Source organism: Canis aureus, chromosome 28, assembly GCF_053574225.1.
Source record: "Canis aureus isolate CA01 chromosome 28, VMU_Caureus_v.1.0, whole genome shotgun sequence".
Classification (NCBI taxonomy): Eukaryota; Metazoa; Chordata; class Mammalia; order Carnivora; family Canidae; genus Canis; species Canis aureus.
Window position 1 is genome coordinate 30,670,395 of NC_135638.1, and position 14,562 is coordinate 30,684,956.

A 14,562-nucleotide genomic window follows, 5' to 3' on the forward strand; every position below is an offset into this window, starting at 1 on the left:
TATACTTTAAAATCTACCTTTTTCTCTCATCTAAAAAACAAGAAAGCTTTTACGTAAATAGTTAAACAACAACAACATCAACAAAAAAGCAATACAGTAAAAATTTTAGTTCAGGAAGAAAAATAATTCTCATTTAGCTGTCCATTTCTTAGCAGCCCCCTCCATGTGTGGGTCTTGGTGAATGACAAACAGTGGAAGAAGCTAAGCCCAAAGAACGAATTTAAATGGAATTCTTTTATTAAAGATATATAATTAAGCCGCTTTTAACAAGAACAGGTATACAGAGCACTGTACGATTCAGGTACTGTGAAAGTTTGAAATCCAAGTATCATACACAAATCTTCCATGGTACAGGCCATTTCTGATTTAAATGACATGAAAATACCAAATTAAAAATACATATCCAAATTTAGTGACTTCAGATTCATTAAATTTCTTGTACTAATATGAAATGCAGAGGGTGTTTTTCTTAAGTTACTAAAGCTTTACATTTTCACATTTCACTGAGGAACAGAAAATCCAAGTAGTTGAGCTGGTAAGCCTTGCAGGATATTTTTGATATTCACAAGGAATGTATCCAGAGACGGGCTTAAATACAGTAGAGAATACCAACAATCAGGATGGGGTGCTGAGTGGTCAGCTGAGATCAGAGACAGCTCAAACCAGCACAGGGGTAGAGTATCATCTCTACTGTAAATTCGGATATCTAATGAACCTTCGTATTTCAACGAAATACTTTAAAATGTTGTATCTGCAAATGTTACTCAGGTTTTTTTTTTTTCCTTTTTCATCTGTTTCTCCAGATACTTAAGAGTAAGTATAACAGAAACAGCAACAATAATGGCAGCTAGTGTTTGCTGAACAATCTCACTATGTGCCAGGCATGTGCTAAGCACTTTACACTCCTGACACCAGCCCCAATTAGGAACTGAGTATGGACGCTGATGCTCTAGTGCTGAGCCCAAGAAGTTACAGGCCCACCCTTCTGACCACATCACCTCCAAAAAGGAGGAGGCAAGAGAGCCCAGGTCCAGGTCTGCAGAAGACTCGAGAGTAACCCAGAAGCTACAGCTTACCATAAACAGGGTACTTTAAATTAGATTCCAGTATAGTACTGAGCATCTATTTCATGCCATGTACTGAGCTGAGTGCTTTCAGGAGTCAGTTCACCTGACTCTCACAACAAAAATGTGGCAATCTGCCCCCATCTTACAGAAAGGAAGTAAAGTTTGAGGAGGCAATGTGTTCTCTCAAGGTCACACAACAAGAGACAGAGCTGTGATTTGAATTTAGGTTTTCTAAAACAGTGTTCTTTGGACTCTCTGCTTCTCCTGAAATCTTACATATGGGCATCCTTCTGGGAAAGGCTCCATGGGTTTCATTTGATTTCCAAAGTATTCAGTGACAGACCCCCAAATTTTAAGATATCACTTCCTGAAAAAGCTTACCAGGGTCACTAAAGAAACCCACATAGATGCCTGGGTGGCTCAGTCAGTTAAACTGTCTGCTTTCAGCTCAGGTCATGGTCCCAGGGTCCTGGGATCAAGTCCAGCATCAGGCTCCCTGCTCATCAGGAAGTCTGCCTCTCCCTCTGCCCCTCCCCCAGCTCACGTTCAAACCTGCTTTGTCTCAAAAATAAATACATAAAATCTTAATAAAAACATAATAAAGAACCCCACATTCTCCATCTGCACTAGTATATGAGACAGAGCCCATAATTATGAGATAAGAGACACAAATTCTAGTCTGGGCCCTGCCATTAGCTTTATTACCAGTGGAAAATCATTTCACTCATCCAGCATTCATTTTCTTCATCTACAAAGTGAAAGGTTTGGGTTAGATGATTTCCAAAGTCTCTTTCCAAATCCAATGGTATTGGAAAATCTTAAAATACATATTGCTCTTTCCTAGTCACAGCTGAAAGAAGATGAACCTGAAAAAGAGTAAAGCTATACAGAAAGAGAAAGAAGCAGGGGCAGAAGTCTGAGGAAGAGCACAGGGGTGGGAGTCCACATGAGCAGCTTTCCACACAGGAAGAGCACAGCTAGCCAAACACTGAAAAAGTTACCATGTGCCCCACACTTCTCCCTTACACACACTCTCAATACGCCAACTAAGGTGCTGTCCATGTTACCATCACCTGAGAATTCAGAGTGTCTGGTTTAATTGTGTGATTAAACTTCAGTTGCTTAAGTTGTTACATATTATTTTCAAATGTTAAATAAAAAGGAAAAAGCTATATTTTTAAAAAAAGAGATTTAGAGATCAAACTTTTTTGGGACAAACTATTTTTCAGGAAAGGGAAGAAAAAGTATTTCCTGGAAAGGGAAGGAAAGAGAAAAATCTACCAGTAAACAAAGCTTAAAGCTTAGAATGGTGAATTAATCCCAGGTATATGTACCTTGCTTTAATCTGCATGGCATTAACCCCAGTAACAGAGTGATAGCTTCTAATGAGAAATACCTGGAACACATTTATGGACTAGAAAAAGCACAGAACATCTAATACAAAAAGAGTGAAAATTTATCTACACATTTTAGCATACAAATGATTTTAGATGCTCCTTTCAGTAATAAATGAAGCCATAAATTAGTATCCCTTAAAACATTTAATCTTCCATAAGAAGGAAAAAAACATAAAGATTAAATACAAAAAAAAGGGATTAATCCTGTTTGATATGCAGCAGAATTATGTTTTGGTACTATATGAGATAGGGTGAAAAAGGTGCTCAGAAATATTATAGTGTTTACCAGACCCACATCTCCTTAAATCTTTTAGAGAAAAGCTGTTTTTGTAAACATTTAACAAAGAACAGATGGCTTGCCTTAATCATGTGGGGGAAAAAACCTGGAGCTCACAGTAATACCCTGACAAAGTCTCCCAGGCCCAGCCATGCACCCCCCACCCCTGCCCCATGCATGGTACAGTCTTCCCTAATGCTATTTAATTTTACAGCGGACATTTTCCCATCAATTCCCACTGCCTGACAGGTAATCAATGCCATTAACATCTGATATTACCATATAGGGCATTGCTAAAACCTCTCATTTATTAGAGCAAACGTGGAGAATGTTAGATACCAAAGATATCTTTAAATACACACTATGGGACAGACTTTCCACATGTTTTCTATCATAATTGGAATAGTAAGGACTATGCCGTGGACTTTTGGAACTAAAATAGAATGACTGATACTTAAAGTGTAAATAAAAATGATTCAAAGCGTGTTTGTGTCTTGTCCAAAAAATTACCATAAATTAAAGATAATCACTTTTATCCTTAACTCCATTGTTCAAAATGTATAAACTACACAAACACACAAACAAGTCACCATATGTAAAACAGCAGAACAGATAGGACGCAAAGTTAACCAAAGGAGAGCTGAGATGAAGGAAGGGAGGGCAATCCTTCTCTTACCTTTAAAGCAAATGAAACCTAAAATTCTCAGGAGCTTTCCCAAGGAAAGGAAAAAGTAGATAAGAAGAAACTTTTCATTTACCTCAGGTATGCTTTTCATCTAACATTCACCAGCTTTATCTGGCTTAAAAGCTACCTTATTTACTCATGTTTTGCCTTAATTATATTCCTAAAGCCTCAACCTGTTAGCACTGTCAAGGAACAGGAGTGAGCTGCGTGATATTAACACTGTGCAGCATTTCCAACACAAATCATATCTGCAAACTAACAACATTCTGTAATGTAGGGCACCTACAGACGGATGAAGGTTTTATTCACTGAATGATACAAACAAGCCTAAAATCAAAATGCTACTTTAGAATATAGAAAAGATACTTCCAACTGGGCAAGAGCAAGAGGACACTTTTGGGAGACACATCCTTTACCCGCAAGTTAAAGCTAAAGGGAGGTTCTTGTGCTTTTAGAGAAATGGAGATTCTGGTGGAGAAGCTGCAGGCCACGTAAGGCTGAAGGAACAACAAATTCAAGCCTAAAACACACTAAACTATGATTCCAATGATTTGTAAAAATACAAATAGTAAGTCCTTAAGATTGCAAAGTACTGGGCAGCCCTGGTGGCCCAGCGGTTTAGCGCTGCTTTTGGCCCAGGGTGTGATCCTGGAAACCCAGGATCAAGTCTCACGTCGGGCTCCCTGCATGGAACCTGCTTCTCCCTCTGCCTGTGTCTCTGCCTCTCTCTCTCTCTCTCTCTCTTTGTGTCTCTCATGAATAAATAAAAAATCTTTAAAAAAAAATTGCAAAGTACTATTTGTTTCCTTTTTTTTTTTTTTTTTTAATGGCTTTGGAAACACCTCATATCGATGCTCTTCACTTTCATTTTTCCAGTATTCCCTGGGTTCTTGATCCCTTGGCATTCTTTTAAAAAGTAATTCCAATATGAAAACTGAAGCTCAATCTTCAGCCAAAACAGCGTTACAGGGTTCAAAAGTATGTTTAGTAAAGGCTCCATAAGTCCTGTCCAGTTGAGACTCTAATATCCTTTTCTTGCCAGTGACACTAGTAAAAAGAAGATGCACTCAATATATGATGCCCAATTAATTTATTTATTCAACAAATATTTGGAGATGTAACAGTAAACAAGCCAGCCACAGTACTGGCAGGGGGAAAGCAGAGCACTTGACCTAGGCTGACACTAGGGAGGCTTCCTGAAGAAAGTCACCCAGGTGCTGGGCAGAGGTTACTTCCTCTATAGACCCAGCCTGAACAATGAGTCATACCTGAGATCAGGTAACTGAAAACATAAAAATGTATGACAAGCAATCTTGTGAAGCCCTGTTAATGGAGGAGCAGATCCAAGAGGAGCGGATACTAGTTCTAATGGTCAAGCAATATACTTTTCAACTATGACTATTTGTTTTTGTTTTTTAATTTTTTATTTATGATAGTCACAGAGAGAGACAGAGAGAGAGAGAGAGAGAGAGGCAGAGACATAGGCAGAGGGAGAAGCAGGCTCCATGCCCCAGGAGCCCGACATGGGATTCGATCCCGGGTCTCCAGGATCGCACCCTGGGCCAAAGGCAGGCACTAAACCACTGCGCCACCCAGGGATCCCAACTATGACTATTTGATATAAAATAAAGTATGGAGCACCTGGGTGGCTCAGTTGGTTACGCATCTGCCTTTGGCTCAGGTCATGATCTTGGGGTCCTAGGATTGAGACCCGCATCAGGCTCTCTGCTCGGCAAGGAGTCTGCTTCTCCCTCTATGTGCCCTCTCTCTCCTGCTCTCACTCTCTCTCAATAAATAAAATCTTTTAAAAAATAGAAAATAAGTATAAAAATATTCTTAAGAAGACAAAGGTTGGACTCTTTTTTTGTTTGACTAAATTTGTTATTACAATCAGGGCTCCAAATTCAAGCCATAATTTTATATGCCAGTTAGTTTTACTCAGCTCATTCTTAATTTCCAGGAATGATGACTTATTGAATGAGTACATTTATGAACAAAATCACCCAAATGAATAATTATTAAGCTTGTTAGTCACAGGAATTGAGAAGGCAAAATGTATAAAACAATAGTTCTTAAGTTTTGGGTATTAAAAAGTGTTACATGTAAAGATGACGCAGGTCACATGAGTTTAGAGAATTCTGGGCTAACCAAATAAATCGTTTTCTTTAACTACAAAACCCCAAGGCCTTACTACATTCTGAGTAGGGGATAATGTACAGTGTGTCCTAAAAGTATTTAATCCCTGCATCCCTTTTTTTCTGGGAATATCTTGGATGAAAACGTTCTTTAAGATATGCTTTGGATTATACTGATCTAGCTGAAGCAGGGCAAATTCATCTGCTCCTCTGGGTGGGGAAAGTATGTGTGTGCATGTGGCTGTCTGTGTTTCAAAGAGCGGTTATCAAATGTTTCATAATACAGCATGTGACTCTCTGAACAAACCTAATTTTATATAAAATGTGCTCAAATGGCTCACTGAATTGGCAGTTTCTTTTATGTTCAATTTAAGTCACTGGAAGGAATAAAATAGGAATATTGGTATAATCATATAAGGATGACTTGTATAATTTTTGTTTTATACAGTCAAGATAATTACCAAGTTAAATATAATGAATGTTGAAATATTATAATGCAATAAGTTATCTTTATGAGTGCCTCAGAACCATTAAATTTTAGAACTAAAAATTTTAATTACTGCTAAAATATCTCATTTAAAATCATCTGAAGCCATTTCCAAAACTTTGGTCTTCTGCTTGTGTTTTTAATCTGTCCTTAGAATAAATGTGCCATACAAACAAAATCTTAAATAGCTACAAATTAACATGAACCACTTTAATGGCATCTAAATTATAAACACATTTTGAATTTAAGTAGAGCCCAAAATAATGAAAATAATGAGCCAAGCAATCATGTTGCATTTAATATTAAATAGTTTACATTAGATATTGAATACTGCCCATCTTCTATGTATTTAGGAGTAAACAATACCACAGGAACTGTCAAACCGCAATTTTAATGTGTAAAGCACTATGTTGTGGTATTTCCACAGTCACTTTAATGAGGGTAACACAGCAGTGAAATTCCACCGATGCTAAACCCTTTCCAAGTATCTGAGAGACCCTCAGTGCAGCAGACTCCCTCCCAGAGGAGAATAGGGCATCTGTCCACCATACCTCACTCTTTGCCACCCCATCACTGCCCTTCTGGCCATCTCCCCTTCCTTGACTCTGTTCTGAGCAGGCTGTCACACTGGGCTGGGAGCTACTGCAGACGCACGAGGTGGCTGCCGGAGGGTTACAGGTGTGCAGGCCGGAACAGTGCTGGGTACCTGCAAGGCTGCCTCCACCTGCCCGACTCAAGGTGGTGGGGAAGAGCATCAGGGAAGAGCCCCGTAGTTCAGGGAGAGACAGCAAAACGGACAGGAAGTCCTGAAGCCGTCCCAGGACACCATACTGAATGATGATTTTAAACCAGGTATTATACAGTTACATGTACATTTTACAACCCTCTTCTCCTTCACTGCCTATAATAACCACAGGAAGTTGCCAAGGTGGGTGGTATTCTTCCTCTTTTATAACTGAGGAAACTGAGGCTTTCAGATGAACTTACCCAAAGTGACAGAGCTGGAAAGGGCCAACCCTGAATCATCACCCTGATGTGACAGCTACAAGCCAGAGAGTGAATGTGATCGGGCTCGCCTGCAGGGTGATGAGGGCTTCTCCAAGCCCAGGAAGCTGCTTGCTGCCTTCCTCCAAAACCATAAAGGCCTTAGTTTTAAGATCCTAACCCTAATCAACAGGTTAAAATGGACTTAATTTAATATAAATTTGGGATTTTTGCCTTCAAGGGATCAGAGGAGAACTCTAGTTTAATTCTAAACTAAAACTACAAAAACCACTAGCTCTTCTCCCAAAGATAAAAATGTGGATAAGAACTGGCGTTTACATTCCTGTTTATGAACATGATCCTGTTTGAATATCAGAATCACCCTGTTTGATAGAAGTTGAATTCAATTCAACCAATCTGCTTTGTCCCAGGGAGTCAGCAGTCTGCCAGAACTAGAAGAAAATAAGCCCACTTTCTGCCCTGCCCTGAAAACTCTCCCAAAACCAAATTTTTAAAAATTTTTATTTATTTATGATAGTCACAGAGAGAGAGAGAGAGAGAGAGAGAGAGGCAGAGACACAGGCAGAGGGAGAAGCAGGCCCCATGCACCGGGAGCCCAACATGGGATTCGATCCCGGGTCTCCAGGATCGCACCCTGGGCCAAAGACAGGCGCTAAACCGCTGCGCCACCCAGGGATCCCCCAAAACCAATTAAAAAGAAGAGCCTCTATGCATTTTTTAAATTCCATCTACTATATTTCAAGAAATCTAACAGTTCTTTTCCCCAGTTTGGTAACACATCATTCTACTTCTTAGGAAAAGCACCAGATGAAGTAGTAGGCTTGCATGTAAAGACCATATATTTGAAATAACGTGTTTATACACAGGCGCATACACGCACACACACACACACCCCTAGGGCATAGAGTTGAACTGATGTAAACTGAACATACTTTTGATGTACCTCCATTGCTTCATAAATGCTTGGAAAAATTAGCATTAATTGTTTATACAAGACTTGAATTATGTTTTTACATGTGTTAGCCTTCCAAAAAGTATATACAGGTAATCAGACTGCATTCCTGATCATGAGAATCTCCTCTCAAGTATTTCTGATAGAAGAGAAATGGAGAGGGGCCAACAGAACCTATCGCTCCTGTGGAGAGGGGAGAAACAGAAACCACCACAAATGTAACACAATTCAAACCCTAGCACAGTACTGGTGAATAACTCTGTAGGTCTTTTGGGCTACAGGCACAAGGGCAGCCCCCTCTGGGAAGCAGGCCTGTCCACCCTTGAAGACTACATCCATTCTCCTCCCGTAGAAAACCCCTGAGAAAAAAACAGGGTCTGCAATGTGGGCATCATGGTACACCTGAGGTGCAACAAGCAAACTGAAATATGAACCCATTAGCAGAGTCTGAGATACAGTCATACTTCCAGCCTCTTGTTCTGAATTTCTTAGTTCCTTCCAGCAGTAAATCCTTAAGTGTTATCTTCTATCAGACATTGCTTTCTAGAAGTAAAAAGTAGAAACGATAACGAATGTGCTCAGGGGCCTTAACAAAGTCCATTTGTTGTTTCTCCTTTCCCTCTTTTTTTCTCTTACTTTTTCACATTTTTTTTTCCTTAGTAGGCTCTACTCAATAAATATCAATGAATGAGAATCTATGGAACAAATTCCCAGTTCACGGGCATTTGCCTTCCGTATTTCAAGTTAGCTCTTAGGTCCAAACTGTTCTCAAAGAGGTATCTGGAGGCTTGAATTTGGCAGCAGACCTCTAGACCTGAAGCGACCCAATTTACCAGGGATCAAAAAGCAAAACACCAAACAGTGCTTCCAGGGTGGTCAACTGTTCTGCAGAAATAAATCCTTTCAAAGACACTTAAGGATGAAGATCAAACTTACATCCTAAAAATAGTCCATTTCAAAATTTTTTTTACCGTACACTTACACTGTATTTTGCTATCACTGGTATTCCCAACAGCAAGTTTGATCCTTAAACTGGAAAAGTGAAACGTATGCAGTTTGGCTCTGGAAAAGCAACTGACACCAAGTTTGCATTTAGGTTTCAACTACTCTATAAATATTAATATTAAATGTAACTTACTACGCTATTCTTATGAATTTAAAGAGTCAAACTTCAGTAGACTGATAGGAAAGTGTCTTTATCTAACACTGGCCAATCCCAAGGGTTTGTGTAGAAATGCAAATAGAACAAAATTTATAAGGAGCTCAGTGATAAAGCTAATTTACACAGTCTAGGCAGGCAAGTTCTCCATAACTCAGAGACTGTGAGTCTAGCAAATTTAGTTGGCAATAAATGCTTAATGATAAACTACTTTGGTCCTATAAAAATTCCTTTGCTTCTTATAGGAGACAGAACCCTAAGATAGCCATAGGATCTCCACCTCCTGACTGTAGAGGGGACCTGTGTCTTCCAGGCAAGAGAAGGAGGCAAAAGTCATAGGACTTGGTAGGTTTGATTAAGGTCCCAAATCAGTTGGTTTTAAGTTACTCAAAGGGCAGATTTTCTTGGATAAGCCTGGCTTAATTAAGGAGGTTTGTAAGGAGGATGCGGACTTTCCCTGAGGGTCAGGTACACTCTGTCACTGAGACCAAGGAAGCAAGTGACCAGAGTGAGGGAACCACAGTGGGGAACCCACCATGGTAAGAAACTGCCAGCAGCCTCTAGGAGTGGAGGGCAGCCCCAGATGATGGCCAGCAAGAACTGAAGCCCCTCATCATACAGCCACAGGAAATGAAATCTGTCAACCACCAGAACGGACTTGGAAATAGATTCTTCCCCAGTCAAGACTCCAGATGAGAATGCAGTCCTTGCATCTGACTGTAGCCTTGCTGTAACCCTGAGCAGGAGAACCAGTGAGGCCATGCTCAAACCCTGACTCACAGAAACTAGGAGACAAGAAAGGGGTATTGTCTTACCCATGAAATTTGTGGTAATTCATTACACAGCAGTAAACAACAAATGATTCCTCTTCTCATGCAAGACATTGACCCTTCCACACAAAGACAGAGAGCACCCCAGTATATCTTTTTACTGTTGTGATGCTGATGCTAAGACTGAGAACATCTGTGCCAAACACTTTTCTGTGCTCACAACCTCCTTAGGAAATTACTCCCATTTTATACATAGGAAAAACCAAGGCACACAGAGAGATAAATAAATTTGCCAAAGGTCACAAAAAGCTGGTTCAAAGAGGAATCAGGGTCAAACCCAGGCAACCTTTCAGCAGAGCCTACATCTCAGCCATCACAGCTGCTGCCTAATCCCTGCGGCTCCCACACTTCTGCTGAAGTCTTTCCAAGAAGCAGTTAGATGTAACAGCAGGGAGAGCTGGGAATAAGGTGACAAGGAATTTTGGGGGGGGACGACCCATTCAGAAGGGATGAGCCCAGAGGACACAGACAATGTGGCTGCTATAAGCCAACTGGAGCCCAACACTCTTCCACAGTCAACTGCCACAGAGAGCATCACAGGGAAAGGATTTTTATAAGAAAATCACTCCATTTTCAAGTAAAAAAAAATGTAAGAAACTGCACTATAAACAATATTAAAGGTTCCTGATATCTTAAAAGAAACTTTATTGTACATTAGAAACAGTCTGTTTAACACTTACAGGGGATGGTGTCCCTATGACTCCTTCCAGCTGGAATTACACATGAAACAGAAGATACCAAAGCAATTAAGTATTTTATAAACACTGCTGAGGGGTCAAAAAGAGGGAGGTTCATTCACTGACTAATAACGCAGTAATAAACAAACAGCAATGTTATGCAACTGAGAAAATTATTATAATTGAATCTACACAGCTGGGCAAGAATAGAAGCCTGCTTATGTATATTAGCTCACAAATCCTTTGTGTGGGTAGGTTTTAGTTTTAGAACTGTTTTAGACTTGAGTCCCTTTTATGAAGTCAGATTTTTTTTTCCTTATCTGAATACAATTCCTCAACTACGACTGCAGAACAGAAAATAACTTAATGAACTGCCCCACCAATTTTTGCTATTCTATTTATACTACAAGAGAAATAAGCATGTACACAGTGATTGGAAACTTAAACTTTTTTGAGATGTACTCCCTTTAGAGGAGTACATTTTACCTTGTTTGTGCACAGCAATATGAATAATGAATGACTGTGACTCCCTAGCATATGGGAGGGAAAAGCCCAGAACAAAGTAGCTTTTCACATTTTAACATTTAGCTCCTGCTGTGTTCTTGGAGTTTCCTTTACACCTTGATATCTTCCCCTTTGCAGAAGATGGGCAGAGAAATACTGCCAATTACCGTAGTTAAGTTTACACAGATGTGTCACAGAAAGTGACTCCTATATTTCCCTTGAATTGCTGAAGTCACAAGCATTTGAATGAGAGAAACACTATTATTCTCTTGGGTTCAGGACTAAGCTTGCTAAAAGTCCACCATCCTTCCATCAATTAAGTGTAGTTAAAATGCAAACCAAAACAAAGTTTCTTTTGGGAAAATATTCTAGCTAGATATTATCCTTATTACTACATGGAATTTTTTCTTGATTAAATGACTAAATCTGAACAAATCAGTGATCTATGTCAAGTTCCCGTCTGCATAAAAACCTAACTAACTTCAAACACAAATGGATGATTAGCTAACCATCAGGGCAGAGGTACAAATGTATCTTCAACAGGCACACATTTTACATCAATGATATCTATTTTTATGAGATAAAAGTACTAAAGCTTTAATGGTGGCAATTAAAACAGCCAAGAGTTTGAGTAGCTCGATGGCTGAGTCACAGACCTTTTACCTATAATGGGATCCATTATATCCCTGAACTCAGTTTGAGGGAGTAAAAGAGGAACAAATTTTTAAATATGGTTATAAAACAGCAGTACCCTCTGAACTAAGCTGTTTTAGTTTAAACCACTGTGTGATTTACTCTGTGTCTTAATGTCAACAACCATTCAGCAGCCTTCTTTACAGTTTTTAGATACTTGTATCTATTTGAAAGTATTTGAGCAATTTGAAAATGCTACAATGAGGCTATTATATAATAATTTATACTTCGGTAATTTGCTTCCATTTTAACTTATTTATATGAAAAAGTCCATCTGCTTTGAAAATGCATAACTTGAGATGACTTCTGACAAAATCCTCATCTGTGCCTAAGATATAAGTTTTTATATTTTGATATTCTCTTTTAAAGTACAATTTTGGGGGAACAGATAATTATTCCCAATAAAGATGGTATATGTTTCAGTGATAAAGAACATCAGCAAACAAAGGGGTGGGGATTTTTCATGAGAGTTTAACATTAGGATACATTATACTATTAGGATAATAAGCTCCATAGTTGCAAAACAGAATAATCATCTAACGTCTAGTCAGTCCAACACTAACCACTTCTCCAATTCAAGAACGTAAAGATGTTCTCATTCGCTTCTATTATAGCAAATTCAGAAATGTAAACAGAAATTATCTTGGGAACAATCTCACAAGTTTTTGTATCTGTTACCATCATCATCTCCAGGGACAGCTGGCAAACAGGAAACGGATGCAGAATGATTTGCCTCGACCAGGAAAGACCAAACTAACAGGAATGGCAGGGCAGGCAGAGGCCAAGGTCCTCAGGGTTACATGGGTCTGCAGCCCCCACTGAGTACACCAGCATTACATAAAGAGTGCCAGACGCGGCCTTGGGTATATTCCTTTCTGTTCTGGCAGCTCTTTTTAGACAAGTTGTTAGAAGGAAGAACAGCAGGATGGACCTGAGGACTCACTATTAGGGTTGGGTTTTGGCAATTTACTCTGTGGGACTTTAACAGTCAAGTGGGAAGACCATCATGATTCTCAAGATCTATAAGAAGCAGCAGCTTGATGAGCTGATTTATAAAATCCCTTCTAACTCCACAACTCAGGTCTCTGCTGTTAAAATCTGACTTTGTCCTGCTCAAATGATAACCACTCCTATCGTCTAAAAAGAAATGAGTATTTGTAAATATGGAGTGGGAAAATGAAGGTAATTTCAGAAGGAAACACTAAGGAAGTTTCTCAGATTAACACAAAAGAAATAAAGCTGATCTGAAAACCTACACTAGAAAGCACAAACTTAAATAAGACATACCAGAATTACTATAACAAAATGTTAAAGTATACAATTTACTTTTCCCATAAAAAAGGGAAACTTTCAGAATGGTATTCCAGGACTACATAATCTCATTTCATAGAGATGTAACATCTACTAGGCTTTCCCACAGTTAAGGTTAACCTCTGCTCAATATAATGTGTCACAAAATAATGTTTATTAAACATCTCAGTATGTACAGAATAGTAATGGCTACACTTCTGGAGCTGTAGATCCACACCAAATAAACCATGGAGAGGTGACAGTGAAGGGAAGAACAAGGGAAGGCAGAAAGGATAAAAGCCAGAAGTCGTTCAGCATGAGCCCCAAGCCCATGAGAAAGCACGTAGGAAAGCAACGCTCTCTCACCTGGAAATGGCGTACTGACACTTTTAGTGGGGACCATGCTGAATTCAGGGAAGCAAGGAAGGGACCCAAGCTCCTACTGGCACAGCTGAGGGCACAACCAGAGCACTGTGAGCTTTGGAGGCCAGCACTCCCCAGGTAAAGCAAACTCCAGGCTGGCATCAAGCTGCCCCACACCCTTGTGGCAACACTCTTCAGCAATTTCAAAGTCTGTCACACAGAACAATTTAGCCATATCCTTCAAATTTATCTCCCAACCTACTTTTGGATTTGCCTCTTTTCTTTACACAGTTCTCTCTACTTTGTAGCATCCTTTGACTCCTCGCTTGGTTTTTCAAATATTTATTGAGTCTTGCTTCACCCCCATCTTCCTCCCGCTCTTGTCATCTCTGCTCCCCCTTAGAGCAGAATTTTCAATCCTCATGAGAGTGACAATATTTGCTATCCTCGTCCTCCTTCAATCCACTCTTGACTTTGTTCTAACCACATCTCATCAGGGTGACCTCCAGTGGCCTCCTCTCCCTCTCACTGTCCATGAACTGACACAGCTTCCCACCCAGACCTCGACCTCCAGGACAGTCCTCTCCCTTTTACCTCCCAAGCTCTTTCTTTGCTGGTTTCTCATCAACTTCTCAACATATGACTTCTGAGATGCTCCAAGACTCTGTGTTTGGATCTCAGTTCTATCCAGGCTTCCTCCTTCTTCAGGTACCATTGCTCTAACTACTACCTACCTACAGACTGACAAAATCCACAATTCTTTCTTGAGCCCAGACCACTCCTTTGAACTCTGTATTTCTCTATCCAACAAACTACTTGATATACTCACTTCGATGTCCCAATAGACATCTCAAACTTAACACATTCTAAAAACAAATTCTTAACTCTCTTCACCAAACTCCAATGCCACGCATTGTTACTCTGTGAGCAGAAGAAGCCAAAAACATGGAGTCATCCCTGATTCTTCACTTAGTCTCCTTTCCAATTAGTTAAGTCCTGTTGGCGGCATCTTCCACAGAGACGGGAAATAACCTTCAATGA

The 14,562-nt window shown here is 39.7% G+C and overlaps 1 protein-coding gene across 3 annotated transcripts in view; it reads right to left on the minus strand.

Moving 5' to 3' along the window:
• The window catches only part of CHD7 (chromodomain helicase DNA binding protein 7), a 192,200-nt gene that overhangs the window by 85,890 nt on the left and 91,748 nt on the right, over positions 1–14,562 (minus strand). The gene's annotated exons all lie outside the window — the stretch shown is intronic.